This window comes from Eptatretus burgeri, chromosome 3, assembly GCF_056783735.1.
Source record: "Eptatretus burgeri isolate ZD-2024b chromosome 3, Ebu_testis_v1, whole genome shotgun sequence".
NCBI classification, from domain to species: Eukaryota; Metazoa; Chordata; class Myxini; order Myxiniformes; family Myxinidae; genus Eptatretus; species Eptatretus burgeri.
In genome coordinates, this window is record NC_140963.1 from 50,695,017 (window position 1) to 50,711,343 (window position 16,327).

The 16,327-nt window shown below is 44.8% G+C and overlaps 1 protein-coding gene across 1 annotated transcript in view; it reads right to left on the reverse strand.

The window, feature by feature from the left end:
* The window catches only part of LOC147029847 (protein TANC1-like), a 419,064-nt gene that overhangs the window by 402,205 nt on the left and 532 nt on the right, over positions 1–16,327 (reverse strand). The window contains exons 3-4 of the mRNA XM_085873244.1: positions 4,421–4,636; positions 2,227–2,307 (exon numbers count right to left, since the gene is read on the reverse strand). The gene's annotated coding sequence lies outside the window, so the exon portion shown is untranslated. The remainder of the gene's footprint in view (positions 1–2,226; positions 2,308–4,420; positions 4,637–16,327) is intronic.

The following is a 16,327-nucleotide window of genomic DNA, read 5'->3' on the forward strand; positions in this document are numbered from 1 at the left end:
AAAGTTCCAAATCGAGAGCCGAATTGTCCATCCACTGAATTGTTGATAAATGTCATCCAGCCAAGCACAATAATGGCTGAAGCAATTGCAATGATTCCAATGGAAAGAAGCGACTTTGTCTCTTGAATATTGTACCCGTAGCATAACAACCACAATACACCACAACCTGTTGAATGCCATTTGCACATGCAGAGTGAGAAACTCTCCCATAAAACTTGTCCACTGTAAAGTGTCCGTCTTAGATTACATGGACACGTGGATTGTTAAGGTACGACAAAATGCGTAATTTTTGAAACAAGAAAAAGGGAACCAAAACAATCTGCTGATGCTTTCATTGAGGTTCACAGGATGTCGCACCGGTTATTGGAAAGAGCATTCTAAATTCACCTTTCCATGCTATTGTTCATGCAAATTGTGCAGTACCTCCTACTTATGCAAATATTTGTGATCATGTGACCCCTTTATAAGGCATCTATTTATTACACATACACAGGGTAGGACATTGGAAATGCCAACATTGATAAAAGGAACAGAATGAAAGGGGATAAAAATGGAGGCATCTCTTTATTGTGTATGTATTAGGTAGGAAGTAAATTGAGGAAATTAAAATTGAGGAGAAGAAGACGATGTAGGATGGCAGGAGAAGGAAAGGAGGTGAGCAGAGTTTCAGAGAGAAGGGAAGGAAGATTGGGACTAGCATCACACCAGACCATGGACGGACAAAGAGAATACTCCCTCCATAATGGTCATAAATGAGCCGGCTGGGTTTTCAATCGACAATCCAATAGCAACACGTAAATTCACTAGATTTCTCAGAATCCAAATCCTTAAATACTGATCGCTTGAGTCAGATTTATTCCAACAACCTATGGGGTAGCAGTGCAGTATCCTCAGCACGAGACCACCATCATATTACCAACAAACATCCCAAAACCCATCTTGCATTTCTTCCAAACAATAAATACATTATGTTATACAGTCCTGTACATGACATTAGCCAGGTCCATGATGATAATGTATATTTAAAACCAGACAAGCCATTAAAGCAAATTGTACACAATCATTTTTGTCAAAGTAAATAAAGGATAGCATGTTCCAATAGTTTTCTTTGAAAACCAAAATGTATACTGTAATTATTAACTTTTTATGCTCAGTTTCCCATTGGGCAGGAAAGGTAAAATAAATACCTCTATGATAGTGTGTGTTTATCTAAGATTAGTCTCAGTCTTTTCCGGAGGACCAGAATCAAGCTCCTTTTTGGTGCTCCTGGCTGAATTCACTTATGAAGATGTTAAGTATTCTTCAAGCAGGAATGCAAACATGTTCTACAGTTAACAAGAAAAGAATCAATCCTCTCTGTAGAGAGTCCACACGAAAAAATTCAATCCCAAACTCAAATGATGGGTAAACCTGCAAAGCATCAGCGAAACTAAATAAACAGCCTTCAGGGCACCGAGGCAACCAAGGGCTAGCGAGATAGCTTCGGGGTATGCACACTTGCCTTTGAGCTGTCTAGCCTGGGTTCAATTATAGACCAAGCTGTAAATGGTCGAACCCTGATGTTTTGCATGCAAGTGAGGCATCAGTGTGTGTGTGTGTGTGTGTGTGTGTGTGTGTGTGTGTGTGTGTGTGTGTGTGTGTGTGTGTGTGTGTGTGTGTGTGTGTGTGTGTGTGTGTGTGTGTGTGTGTGTGTGTGTGTGTGTGTGTCATTCCCCGTTGAGCCATAAGACCCCCCCCCCCCTGCCAGCACAACTCATTGGTGGGTGTGAAATATCCCTTTGTATCTTTCACAAAAGAATAGGTGTATTATTGGCGGCACCCTGGCAAATTCCAAATAACTGTCGGTTTCAGTCAAATGGCAGGCCTGGCCAGCTGGGTCTGCGAAACACTTTGTGTAGAAAAACGAATAAAACGAAAGTTCCCCAGCTCCCTGCACAAGAAGGTGTGAATAATTGTGGTCGTTGAAGAAGAAGACATCGAGACGACCGTCAACTCAGATTTCTGTGAACAATTTCTTATCGGAGATTTTTTTGGTTTGTTTTAATGTAGGAGAAACCCGACAGACTACAGGTGAAACTCCCCAAAGCGATGCTTTTGTGATGGATTTTGTTTTCGAAATACAAATCCCCCAGTCCAGAATGTTCAGTCTCGTCGTGATTTACTGTATGAAGGTACTTACTAGTTTGATGCAATTCCCTAACTTCTACCACACTTTAACTCACTCACCGAAAGGGAAGCAAACTCCCCTCCACCGTTAACTCCACATCTGTCTCTTCTTTCATCGGTCTTGTGTCCCCAAGCAAGTTTCTGTGTGATAAGATTAGTCGAAGGTTAAGTTTGGTCTTGATAGCAATTTCCATTATCAGTTTCTTTTCCACCAAATGGCTTCGTCTTCTCTTTTTACATCCAACACAATGACCACAATGTAATTAATGTTGCCACAAAGGTGGTGTGTGTTCAACTAAGTTGGCGAGGTTTTTGTGAAACTATCCCCCCCCCCACACTGAAAATGTTTGAAATTTTGCAATCAGCTGTATTTTGATCACCGTGGAAATTGAGATACATGAGTTTGATCCAATTGTATCATTCCTACGGATAAACTAATCTGAGTTTCTCTGACCTTTACTTTTTCTTCACAGTTTGTTCCATCATTAACCTCGACGGAGGATATTGCAATCGGGGCGCATTTGTTAGTTTGGCTGTCTGTTTGTCTTTCCACACAGAATGTGCTAACATAGGCCACAAATTCCACCTCGTGGTAACCAGTATTACACGTTATCTTTTTCAACCAAGTACCCAATAAAGTACTGGATGTGCAATTGGAATGCGAGTACATCTATAAAGTACATACTACTACAATGTGAGCAAGTCAATCTCTCTCCATCGAGTGCAGCCTGTGGGTGCTGGTTGCATCATTGGTTGGGATGCGGCTATGCGGCTGATGCAGTGTCCCCCTAACCAGTTCACTGGTACTCATTTTGCCGACCTCGGAAGGATGACAGGCTGAGTCAACCCCCTGGTGTATTAATTCAGCACCCAACGGGGCTTGAACTCAGGACCTTTTGGATCCCAAACCGCCACCCTAACCACTACGCCAACACCAGGCTTACAGCAAGTCAATAAAGTACCTACTGTTACATTGTGAGTACGTCGTCTATAAAGTACGTACTATTACAATGCCAGTACGTCGATGCAGTACGTACTATTGCAATGTGAGTACGTCAATAAAGTACTTATTATTACAATCCGAGTACGTCTATAATGTACATATTATTACAATGCGAGTAGGTCTATAATGTACATATCATTACAATGCGAGTACATCTATAATGTACATATTATTACAATGCAAGTACGTCTATAAAGTACATATTATTACAATGCGAGTACGTCCATAAAGTACATATTATTACAATGCGAGTATGTCTATAAAGTATTTATTATTACAATGCGAGTACGTCTATAGAGTACATACTATTATAATGCGAATATGCCTATAAAGTACGTACTATTACAATGCAAGTACGTCTACAACGTACATACTATTGTTGTGGTGCCAGGTTCGGTGGCAAGGACGACCGTTAGACGGAGCAGTTGGGCAGTCTCCCACCGAACACCGGAATTGAAGGTCGTCACTCTGGATAACTCCGAAGTCGACGGGTCGCTTATGGACCGTGGATGCCAATATTTCGACCGCGCGGTTCGGGTCTTTTGTCTGATTCCAATTTACCTAATTTGCCACGCGGTGTAGCTACCGGGGAAGCCACACCCTCGGTCGGCTTTATCTGAACAGAGTCACTGTTACCGACTCGGATCCGGCGTAACCAAGCAGAAATTACCAAAGCCGCGCCGGTCCAAATAACAATTTACGGCACAATCGGCCTTCCTGACTCTCAAGCCCGAACCATACTGGGTCAATGAAAGAAAGCAAGGAACAACGAACTGGAACATTTAAGTTATTTATTTACAATGTAAGAGGGAGGGAAACACAGAGCAGACTTAACCACAAATATGAATGTAGGCAAATGTACAATGGAATCACTTCAATGATTTCTACTTATCAGACTGGCCACAGACAGACACACACCCAAAAACAAATGGACCTCGTGGGTCTTTATTCGGCCCTTCAGCTCGGGATGGAAGGCGAGCTGAGGGTCAGAGTCTGGCCGCGTACCTGGCCGCCTTGTGTGGTTTCACCGACTCCAACCCACCACGGTGGGACTCGAACCCATGACCCGGAATCCAACGAGCCCACGATCCTGACTGCCACGAACGACGATCGACGACATGAGCACCACGGAACCCCGAAAAAGACCGCAGACAAGAGACCAAAGACCGCAGAAGACCCCGCTGAGACAGCTCGCCACCTTTCTAATCCCTTCCCTGGGTGGGTGGAGGGATCTGCTCTGAGGTAACTCACCTCCGGATTGGTCGGGGGGCGTCGGCGATCGGTGTCCTCCCCTCATTGGACGAGGCGAACATTCCATCTGGCTGGGGCGGGGTCGGCTCTGAGGTGATCTCACCCCCGATTGGACGAGGGGAACATTCCATCTTGCTGGGGCGGAGTTGGCCCTGAGGTGATCTCACCCCCGATTGGACGAGGGGAACATTCCATCTTGTTGGGGCGGAGTCGGCTCTGAAGGAGTGGAGGGGGGATTTAATGCAGAAGACTTACTACAAAGAAACTCACAGCGCACACGTGAAATTCCCATTAGACATAGGGGAGAGGATTCTAACTACCCACATATACTTAACGAAATAACTAAACTTTGGGTCAATTGTATGTGTGAATGCGAATGGTTTCCAGATTCGAACACTATTACAATGCGAGTACGTCTATAAAGTACGTATTATTACAATGCGAGTACGTCTAAAAGTACATATTATTACAATGCGAGTGCATCAATAAAGTACGTATTATTACAATTCAAGTAAGTCAATAAAAGTAAGATTAGAATGCGAGTACATCTATAAGGAATGCAATATATTAAGAATATTAGTACATCTATAAAGTACGTATTATTAGAACTGCATTCGTCAAGAAAGTCCAGAATGTAACTACGTCTATAAAATACATACGATTGCAACGTGAATCTATGCAATAACACCAAATATGTCCGTTTGTCTGCTGCATGAACATAAATCTACATCGTCAATGCATCATGTACACACCACACAAACACACCAACATACATATACCAATCAAAATAAGTCCTGGCGAGGGTCTGCAATCTCTGATTGCTCTTTCTAATTCATTCTTACCATCCTTCGCATTGTCCCCAATGCAACTGCTGTTGCTATTAAGAGGAGCAGATCATGATGTGCCGGGGCAGGCATTGCTGCAATTAAGGATGCCAGGCAAATGTTGGCTATCCTGGTCTCTGTGCAATATTCTGGCAGCGACTGATTGAAATAGGAATTTTGTCTGCCTGGTGTACATATTAGTGAGATCTCCACAAGGCATGACTACGAACTACTACTGAAAAGAAGCAGCATGTAATCGTCACATTGTTTTACATAAGTCTGTATCAAGACCAGTCTTGAACAGCATTGTTTCTGACACCAGGCTGGCACAAACCGAATGGTCGACTTTCACACACTTTAGGAAATAAGAGGGGTCAACCGACCAGGAATGAAATGGGGGCGCCTTCCCCTGATTAAATCCACCTCGTGACCACAGTACCTCCCTTCTTAAGGCTGAAGGACACCATTAACACAAGGGTATTAAAAAAAAACTACAAAAACCTTGACTGGCAAAGCCAGAAAGCCAAAGACAGAAGTATCTGATGATCCCACTGATGCAGTGCCTCTGTATATTTTGGAAGGAATTTCAAAGTTAGCCACAGTACCAACACATAATAGTCCACTGTATAATTTTTCCACGAACAATTTCAAGAGTATATCAAGCTTTGAAATTCGTTTACAAATCCAAAGGAACATTTGGATAGAAGATGTGGAGCCAAAATGAACAGCTTTACATTTATCACTGCCATCGACGTTTAAACCACCCATTCCTCTGTGAAGGTGAACAACAGAGCTACAGGTAAGGGAAGGAACCAGCTTTTTCAATATACTGTTACGGTTGTGGAAATTCGCATAACACCATAAAGGGTCCTCAGGTGAGATATATCGGTAAGTTCATGTGTAGTTAGCCCAAGCCCGTTGTATAGAGGGAATATATGTGATTCATCCGGGCTGCGACGCTTTGAGTTAGCCATTTTTCTTTCTCTATTGTTATTTTCAACCATTAAGCCACCAACAACTCAAACACCACCCCAACAACCAAATCGCCACCATCAACAACGCCCCCGAACAACTCCACCAAACCGCCACTACCTTCACCTCCACAACCCAACCCCGCAAGCATCGCCTCACCCACCATTCTCTAACGATGCCCAACAACGGCCCAACCACCACAGCAAAACCCCCCACCACCTTCGCCTATCTCCTTCTACAACCATCGACCACACCACCAGTCAACACCAAACGTCGTGCTGTCCAGGGCCCGTTCGGTAATTGATGCCGAACGCGTCGAGCCGCGGGTACGAATGGGTTCCTCTCAGGGAGAAATTCGGATCAGGAAGGCTTCACGCCCCCTTTTTCTCCGTCCAATGGGTGAGCGTCGGGCGGTATGGCCCCGCCTCCAAGCGCGATGAATGTGAATTCCTCGCAGGAGGAATTTGGATCAAAAGAAGCTCACGCCCGTTTTTGCCACACCAATGGCTGAACAGAGGGTGGCGTGGCCCCGCCTCCAATCGCATTTTGATCCTAATATTTGCATATAGGCTCCTCCTCTGGTCTATAAAGACGCGAGCACAAGGCGACTCGCGCAGCTGGTCGGGGCGAGTGAAGAGTTCAGTTCAGTGCGGGTCGAGTGCAGTTCAGTTCAGTGCGGGTCGAGTTCAGTTCAGTTCAGTGCGGGTCGAGTTCAGTTCAGTTCAGTGCGGGTCTAGTGCAGTTCAGTTCGGGTCGAGTGAAGACGGCAGTTGCAGTTCGGGTTGCGGTTCGGGTCGAGTGGAGACGGAGGTCGTCGTCGAGGTCGCAGTGTGGGGGTCGCTCGTGATGAGTAGGTGGAAATGAACCATCATGAAAAATGAGTAGGTGGAAATGAACCATCATAAATAATGATTAGGCAGAGATTAATCACCAAAGTACAGCCAGAAACGTAATGCTCATTAGCTGAAGGCGAGTTGGGGGGGAGGGTGGTATTCATGATGACTCAACGTTGAGTGTGGTACAGTGTTACACAGTCAAGCCATCAAAGTTAAAATTGATATACAAGGTGTGTTCAAAAAAGTATCCAACCTTAATTTTTCGTGCGTAAACAAATGAAGCTAGGGAGGCATGGTTTGGTGCACGTATGTAGGCGATCCTAATCCGTATGCGTGAATATTTTCCCGCCTGCAGAAGCTCTCAGTTGCCGACAGACCGCCGATGAGTGAGGAAGTGTAAGTGAGCGCCGTTGGATTTTCCTTTTTGACAAAATGACGGATCACTGTGGTCTCATCGCCAGTGATCACTGTGCTGAAGAAGTTGGGATCACTGTTCACAGTCTCCAGCATGTCCTGTGCGATCTCCAAACAGAGTTGCTTCTGCTCGATCGTTAGTAGCTTTGGCATGAACTTCGCTGATATTCTCCTTCAGCCCAAATCCTCAGTCACAATGGAATGAACGGATCCAATGTTGACGCCCGCCTCGTCTGCAAGTTCTCTGATCGTGATTCGACGTTCCTGCATCAGCAGGGTCCTCATTTGGTCAATGACGATCTCATTTCGGGATGTTGAGGGCCAACCAGAGCGTGCTTCACTTTCCACTGATGTGCGACCATCTTTGAAGCGGTTGTACCACTCTTTTATCTGTGTGGTGCCCATTGCTTCGTTCCCAAAGGCCTGTTGAATCTTGCGGATCGTTTCCACTTGGGAATCGCCAAGCTTTACACAAAATTTGATGCAGTAGCGTTGTTCAAGTTTTTCCGTCATTTTGTCAAAAACGAAAATCCGACAGCGCTCACTTACACTTCCTCACTCATGGCGGTCTATCGGCAACTGACAGGCTTCTGCAGGCGGGAAAATATTCACGCATACGGATTAGGATCGCCTACATATGTGCACCAAACCACGCCTCCCTAGCTTCATTTGTTTAGGCACGAAAAATTAAGGTTGGATACTTTTTGAACACACCTCGTATAGTTAAAAGAGATAAAATAGTTAACATTGCTCGGATAATTCTCGATAGGGTTCGCCACCATCTGCTTGAGCACCAGCGTCCAGAGCAATCAGGCTTTCCACCAAAGAGGTCAACGATTGACCGTATCCTTGCTCTTCGGGTCCTCACCGAACGCAGAAGAGAGTTTCGGCAGGGGCTGCTTGCAGCCTATGTTGATCTCTGTAAAGCGTTTGATTCAGTGAATCGGGATGCCCTCTGCAAGATTCTTGGTCTTCGTGGGGTGCCACAAAAACTGATCAATCCAATGTCTGAACTCTACTCTGGTACTGAGAGTGCTGTGAAATGTGGTGATACCATCTCCAACTTATTTCCAGTTGTTACTGGAGTTCGTCAGGGGGTGTGTACTGGCCCCCACACTTTTCAGCACTAGTATGGACTGGATTATGGGGAGGATGTCGGAGAGATCAATTTGCGGTGCATAATTTGGGAATGTCAAGATCTCTGACCTTGATTTCACAGATGATGCAGTCATCTTTGCGGAGACTCTGGATTTCCTTTTGGGGGTCCTTGAGGTGGTGAATGAGGAGTCTGAGCCACTGGGATTATGGGTTTCTTCGGTCAAAACTAAGATCCAGGCTTTCAATGACATCTTGGATGCTACTATCCTGTCTGTTCCTGTTTGTGGCAAGGATGTTGAGGTCACGTTGGGATTCACTTTCCGTGGCATTGATATTCATGTCTCTGCTGGCTGTGAGCCAGAGGTCAACAGATGTCTGCGTCGGGCCTGGGGAGTCATGGATTCTCTGGATCATGGGGTGTGGTGCTGCCGGTACCTGTGCAGGAGGACGAAAGTCCGAGTCTTCAGGTTATTGGTGCTTCCAGTCATCCTCTATGGATGTGAGATTTGGACTCTGACCAGGGATCTGAGATGGACACTTAATTCCTTTGGTACCAGGTCTCTTCAGAGAATCCTTGGTTATCACTGGTCAGACTGTGTCCAACGAGCGGTTGCTGAGAGAGACTCAAATGAGATTTTTTATTTGCATAGTCCGTGAGCATCAGCTGTGGCTGTATCGGCAATTGGCTCGTTTTCCTGACGCCGATTCTTCTCACCAGATTCTCTCAGTGAGGGATCCTCGTGAGCAGAGGAGGCCGATGGGCCGACCACGTGCCTCGTGGTGACAGCAGATTGATCAACATCTCAAGGAGATGAGGATGGGCCAGGCATCTGCCTGGGGGATGACCAGACAGAGGCACCTTGGAGTTCCATACCTGACCTGATCTGTGTGGAAGAACATCAGGAAAGGGTGTTTAGTCGAGGGATAGAAACCAGGTATAGTGGATGGTGGAGGTAGTGAAGGCAGTTTGTGAAAAGGAGGTTTGGAAGAGGATAGTAAAGATTAAAGATGGATGGAGGCAGCCGGATGCCTGTCACGTCTGAGGTAACAGAACTTATCTACAACTTTGAGTGGTGTGTGATCGATGGTAATGTATGGGACAGTATATGCACATTCTGGTCTCTGCTGAAGCATAGCTTAAATATTTTTTGAGGCGAATCATAAGGCCATGGCGATGAGCAGATTGCGCAAAGGAGTTGACAATAATTTGCATGTCTTCGAGATTATGACTGAAGAGTGCCCAGTCATCAGCGGAAAGTCGATCATGGAGCAACATTTCCGTGATTCCAGACTTGGTCTTTAGACGCTGCAAATTAAAGATACTACCTTCAGTACAAAACTGGATCATCACTCCATGGGTGCAATCTTCAAAGGCATCATGAAGCATAGAGGAAAACACAGTGCTAAATTATAGGGGAGCGAGGACGCAGCCCTGCTTTGTGCCGTTGGTAACAGGAAATGGCTCAGAAGTGCATCCATCCACTGTCCCTCACATGAGCAACCATGCCATCATGGAAGCATCTGTTGATGTTAACCAACTTTGTGGGACAGCTGACAGTCCATTAGCTTCCACAGGCCTTCTCTCCTGATCAGATCAAATGCTTTTGTAAGGTCGTCCTTTTGTAAGGACAAAGACCATGTACAAGTTGCAATGTTGTTCTCTCCTCTTTTCCTGGAGTTGACAAGCAGAGAACATCATATCGATCATGACACCCCCAGTGCGAAAACCACATTGGCTTTCTGGGGTGATGTTGTTGGCAATTATTGACGACATGCAATTAAGAATGATGCGGGCAAGTATTTTCCCAGCAATGAATACTTGGGCCATGCCACGGTAGTTGTCGACACACGACATATCACCTTTGCACTTGTCCAGGGGAATAATCGTAGTATCTCTGAAGACCTGGGGTTCTGGCTGCTCACTCCACATGGTAATGTAGTGTTGGGTCTGTCAGGTAAGGAGGATGGCACCACCAAACTTGAAAACCATGGAAGGGATACCATTATCGCCAGAAGCCTTTCATCCTTCCGAGGTCGGCGAAATGAGTACCAGTTCAAGTGTGTGTACTGGAAGAGGGGCACTGCATCAGTGACACAGTCGTGCTTCAAGAAATGAGAGCTACCCCGGCAGCTAAGCTGCCATACGACCACCACCACCACAACGAAATTGTGAATTTAAAATAAACTGTTTTCATTGCCTTGTTTCCATAATTGTAAGTATAGTCCGAGTTGGTTAAAAAGATAAACCAGTATGTCTATTTGTATCAACTATATTGAAGAAAGATTTCATAAAAATGTGGCAAAAACTATAACTGTATGAGAAATACTGATTTCAATTAATAACAATATTAAAATAAAATCATTCATAATAAAATCAAAATTCATTGCAAACTCTTTAAAGGCGGTCACGTGGTCAATGGTTTTTCCCTCCATGGGTTTTCAATATCAATTAAATTACTATTTTTTGTAAATAAACAACATAAATAAATGTTTTGAGGGGGGGGGGGTAATCTAAAATCGTAGGGGATCGGATGAAATCGATTTCAAGCTACCCCCGGGGGTAACTTGACATCTTTACCCCGGCACTCTCGGCTAAACGTCTTTCATGACCGTCTACTAAGACGAGCCATTTGTTGACACTTTCTCTCCATTTATCCCATCTTACAGACGTAAAACGTTTGACTTCTTCGTTCGCTCCATTGTCCTGGTGAATAATACACAGGGGAGCGTCCTCACGCCATATTCATCAAAAATTGCCGATCAGCTGCCGGTGATTTCCTCCCTTGAGGAAGCTGCCATCTTGGACAACTTAGCTGGTCACGTGACAGTCTGACGTAATTTTCATACGATGTCAGCCGATCTATTGGCTGTCGAGGCGTCACGTGGCCCACACGTGATCCGAGTTCAAATGAGAGAGCACGGGGAATGCATCGATTTCAAGATGAAAATACACAATAACTGCAGCTATTTGAGTGGAGAACTTTTGGATACGTATGTATTTGGCTATAAACTATCATATTATCAAGATTTTGTCTACCCCCCCCCCCCCCGATGAGTGGAACGAAACTTGATTTTCAAGCACTTTCTGAGCCATGGCTGATGGCCTAATATATGTAAGGTAGGTGTGGTTGGAGAGTGTAGAGAGTTGGCCGAGGAAAGTGTGGGTTGAAGGAGTATCATGGTCAAGGCAGGGCAGAAGTGTGGTGCCATCAGACCTCATCCATGACAAAGGGAAGAGGAGGAGAAGAAGATGATTTCAGAGAATTCAGGAGAGACAGATATGACACTAAAGCACCAACCCACATTGAAGAGCAGTACTTCAATGAGTTATGCACAAAGGCCTTGTCGACTCTGAGGAGCTCTGATTTTCCGAGGAAAGACTTGGATCGACAGAGGATGCCCAGTTTGCAGCTTGCTTTGGAGGCTAGCTTTGCTATGTGGTCAGCCCAGGAAAGGCTGATGGTGAGGCCAAAATGTTAAAGGAACTGAACCTCTTCCAGTGTATGACCAAGGAAATAGGTGGGTTCATTTGATGATCCTTCCTGAGTGATAGGGTGAGACTGAGATTGTCCAGGATTGAAAGACATGTTCTCTTAGACTAGAATGCAATAATGTACAAATTATCAGAGAGAGACGTGGCTGCTGTCTACCTATCAGAGAGATGGGAGTAGTGTACGTCATAATACAGTCAACTACATTAGTAAAGAGAAGGTTTTCCAAAACATTGGAGAGGTCATTTATATAGATCAGGAACAACACTTGACCAAGACACTGCATTGGGGGAGGGGGGAGGGGGGGGAGGAGGGGAGCGTTCCATTGATGGCAACACATTAACTTCGTGGGTTGAGGAAGTCAGAAATCCAGGAATGAAGACCTTCTTTGGCACAGGCAGAGAGGTTTTTTTGTGTGTACAATGTTGAAGCTCCTATGAGAGCGAACACCCAAAACGGACAACAAGTGGAGCAGGAGAGGGAAGAAAAAAACACTGGGGAACAGAGACATGAGATCTGTGAAAGGGAGAGGGATGGGGTGGGGTACACAGGGTAAGCAAGATGAACACTTACAGGGACTTTCAGGAAGGAAAGCAGGAAATTTGAAGGAGGTGGGTTTGGGGTGGATTAACGGGGGTAGAAAAGATCATGGTTTTGGATGGGGAAGATAAGAGAAAAAGATCAGAGATGAGGATGAACAGCTGTTTTGAAGACCTGGAGGGAAGAGTGGGATTGAAGAGAGTGTGGGAGTTTGTTCCAAAGGTGGGAAAAAAGTGGAATGAAAGAGTGAAGGTGAGCAGTGATTCTTCATTTTGGTGCAGTGAGAGATCATTGATGAAAACCAGAAAAAGAACAGTTCCCAGAACACTGACTTGAGGATCTCCAAACTGGACAGGAAGAGGGGAAGAGAGAATTCCATTAAGGGCCACATGTTGGCGATGAAAGGAGAGAAAATCTGCGAGCCATGAGTGGAAATGTCCTTGGATACCATGGGAAAAGAGTTTGGTGAGAACGGCAGAGTGCCAGACTGTATCAAAAGCACATGATATGTCTGGGGAAATGGTTCTGATTTCATGTCTGGCATTGAGGACCTCCATCCATTGTTGGGAGAGCAGAAGCAGTATATCCAGGGTAGAGTGACCTGGTCTGAATCCAAATGGATGATCGGAAATAAAACCATTGGAAAAGAGGAAGGCTTTAATGTCTGAAGCGATGATGGATTCCATAACTTTGCTGATGATTGGGAGAAGGCTGAATGGTCTGTCGTTGCAGGGATCTGTTTTTGCACCTTTCTTATGCAGAGCAGTAATATTTGCTGATTTCCAAGCAGATGGCAGATTGTCTTGAGCAAATGAGAGGGTGAATAGAACAGAGAGAGGGTGAGCAAGAGCAGCAGAGCAGGTTTTTAGGACACGTGGGCTGACGCCGTCTCGACCGGTTGCAGAATCTGAGTCGAGGTTTGACAGCAAGCTCTCCACCTTGTCAGGAGAAAAGGACACAGAGTCCAGGAACAGCTGAGTGTGACTGTGTAAGGTGGGTACAGAAAGTGATGGGTTTGGAACGCAATATTTAGAAGCAAACACGGAGTTTAGGCATTCAGCCTTTTCACATGCAGCTCTGTCTACTTTGACCTTGGCAGGCAAAGCAGAATGCCAGACTGCGTCAAATGCCAGAGATATGTCCAGGTAAGATGGTCTTAACCTCTTGTTTGAGATTGAGGGCCTCCAACCATTGCTGAAAAAGGAGTGTAAGCATGTCCAAAGTTGCAACCAGTATGGCATCCAAACTGATGGTCAGAGATCAGGCTGTTTGAAAACAGGAAAGACATCCAAGGTGATATCCAAATCAAGTTATACAGAGTAAATCTGCATCTACGAGTTTAGCTGCAATGTCCTCTCAAAGCAGATTAATACATATACTTTTTTGTATGCATAGTCAAGGTTCGTGGAAGAGCTCGAATTAGTACACTAGATGAGGACACAACAGGACAAAAGGTACAGTTGAGAGAAGGGAGAAACACCAACAGCAGAGTTGAAGGCCAAGATAGAGGCAGACTTGGACAAACAATGGGTTTGGGGGGAACGAGGGGCAGGAGACGATGCACGGGGTGGACAAGATGGATATAGCAGGAAACTCTCAGGAGGAAAAACGTGATATTTGGAATGAGGAGGGATTGGGGTGAGGTTAACGAGGGTAGAAAAGATAATTGTTTTCGATTGGGGACTATCTGAGATGGTGGTGAACAGCTGTCTTGAAGACATGGAGGGAAGAATGAGATTGAAAAAGAATGTGGAAGTTGGTTCCACAGGCTGGAGAAAAGAGGAATGACTGAGTGGAGGTGAGTAGTGATCCTGGATTTAGGTACTTTCACCAGAAGGGGGTTAATGATGGACCGTGTGAGCCCTGCAGAAACTTGGGGGGCACAAAGCACGAAAAGAGCAGAGGGTGCAAGACCATAAAGGAGACAGTGAAGACAGAGAGGCTACTGACCTGTCTGTGATGGCGAAGTGATAGACCCATAGACTCAGCTTCATCATGGGAGATTCCAATAATCTTGAAGGCTTTGGTTTCCATGGTGTCAAGCTGAGCAAGATGTAAGGCAGGGGAGCCAGCCCAGAGGAGCGAGCAGTAATTCATCAAGTTGTGGATGAAGGCCTTGTACGTTGATTGGAGTTCAGATGTGCCAAGGAAGGACTTTGTACGATGGAGGACGCCCAGTCAGTACCTGGCTTTGGAGGTCAACTTTGAAATGTGGTTTACCCAAGAAAGGTCATGGCTAATTGTGAGACCTCGGCGTTTGAATGACTGAACTTCCTCAAAAGAATTGTTAACAAAGTATATGGGGGAGGGGGTTCCAAACGGTCCTTTCGGAGAGAGATAGTGAATGCGAGAGATTTGTGAGGATTGTAAGACATATTCAAAGTGTTTCATCAGCTCGTTAAATTTTTCAAGGTCTGAAGAGAGGGAAGAGGCCGCAGCCTGCCTACCTAAAGGATGAGGATTTTCCAAGGAGTCTCGATTTATTTTCCAGAGAGTCTAGTCTACTTGCCAATAGTATTGAATGTGTTTAAACAAAAAGCCACTCAGATATGAAATGAAGCAAGTGATGAAGAAGCCATTACAGGAGGTAATGACTTCCTCATAATGGTGAGATTCGGGAAAGGTCAAGCTGCTTTATCTCACAACGATTTCTGATTATAGTTTTAACAATATTGTTGGAAGGGATTGATAATGGAGAGAACACAGAATAACCCAATAACCTTTGTTGATGACATTTGCCACATTGGCAAATGCACATAATACTGAGCATCTTTCAGCTAAAAAAGAAAAAAAAAGACTTTTCTAGAAACAAGTGCTGGTGAGATCGTCTCAACACAAGAGGGACGATGACAATGTAGACAGGCAGCACTACAACTCCAACCCATAAGGTTCTGTGTGCAAACCGAAAAACTCCAATGATGGTAAAAAAATAAAATTTAAAATAAAGAAAATGAGATAAGATAAACCCTGCACACAACAATCTGTGGAGGAACAAGGGTGGAGAGGTAAGCTGGAAGAAGTGGAGGACCAGAATGTCTCAAGGCACGTGGCATAGACGACGCAGCATGAAGTGGATTTGGGAAAACTACAGGATTGAACAGCAATGAAGCCAAGAAAATGGCTGTCTGTGTAATATGGGAAGTGAGGCTCTTTAACTGTTCACCAAGGTTCACTGGTACCCATGGAATAGCAAGCAAGCTAGGAACAATCCAATCCTGATGAAGATCTGATTGTGGAAGTCTGATTTTCACAACAGAACAGATCTTGACTCTTTACCAACACTTTTAACTCTTTCCTTTCCTGTTTTTGATACCGGGCATTTCAATGGACGACCAATGAAGACTCGATATTAACAGACAAAACAAGTATTGGGGGAAATATGATTTTTAAAACGGAAATGAGAACCCGTTTCCAAAGGGCTAGAACATCTAGGATGAAACATATTGCGGTTCAATACGTGCAAATACAAGGATCTTTTAAGATTGGTGGTGACTTTTTTTAAGAGAACGCAAAATAATTGCCCTGTGTCCAAAGATTGTGCAATCACATTGTCTACTATGAGCAACATATCTTGGAAGTGACATCAACTATGGCCAAAGCATTCTGTGTAAATGGTTTAATTCAAGTGGACTTTCTTGAACATGAGAACATCATCAACGCACAGTACAACAATTACTTTTTCCACACCAAAGTGAGACAAACAATATGCAGATGACAGCCAGATATATTGTG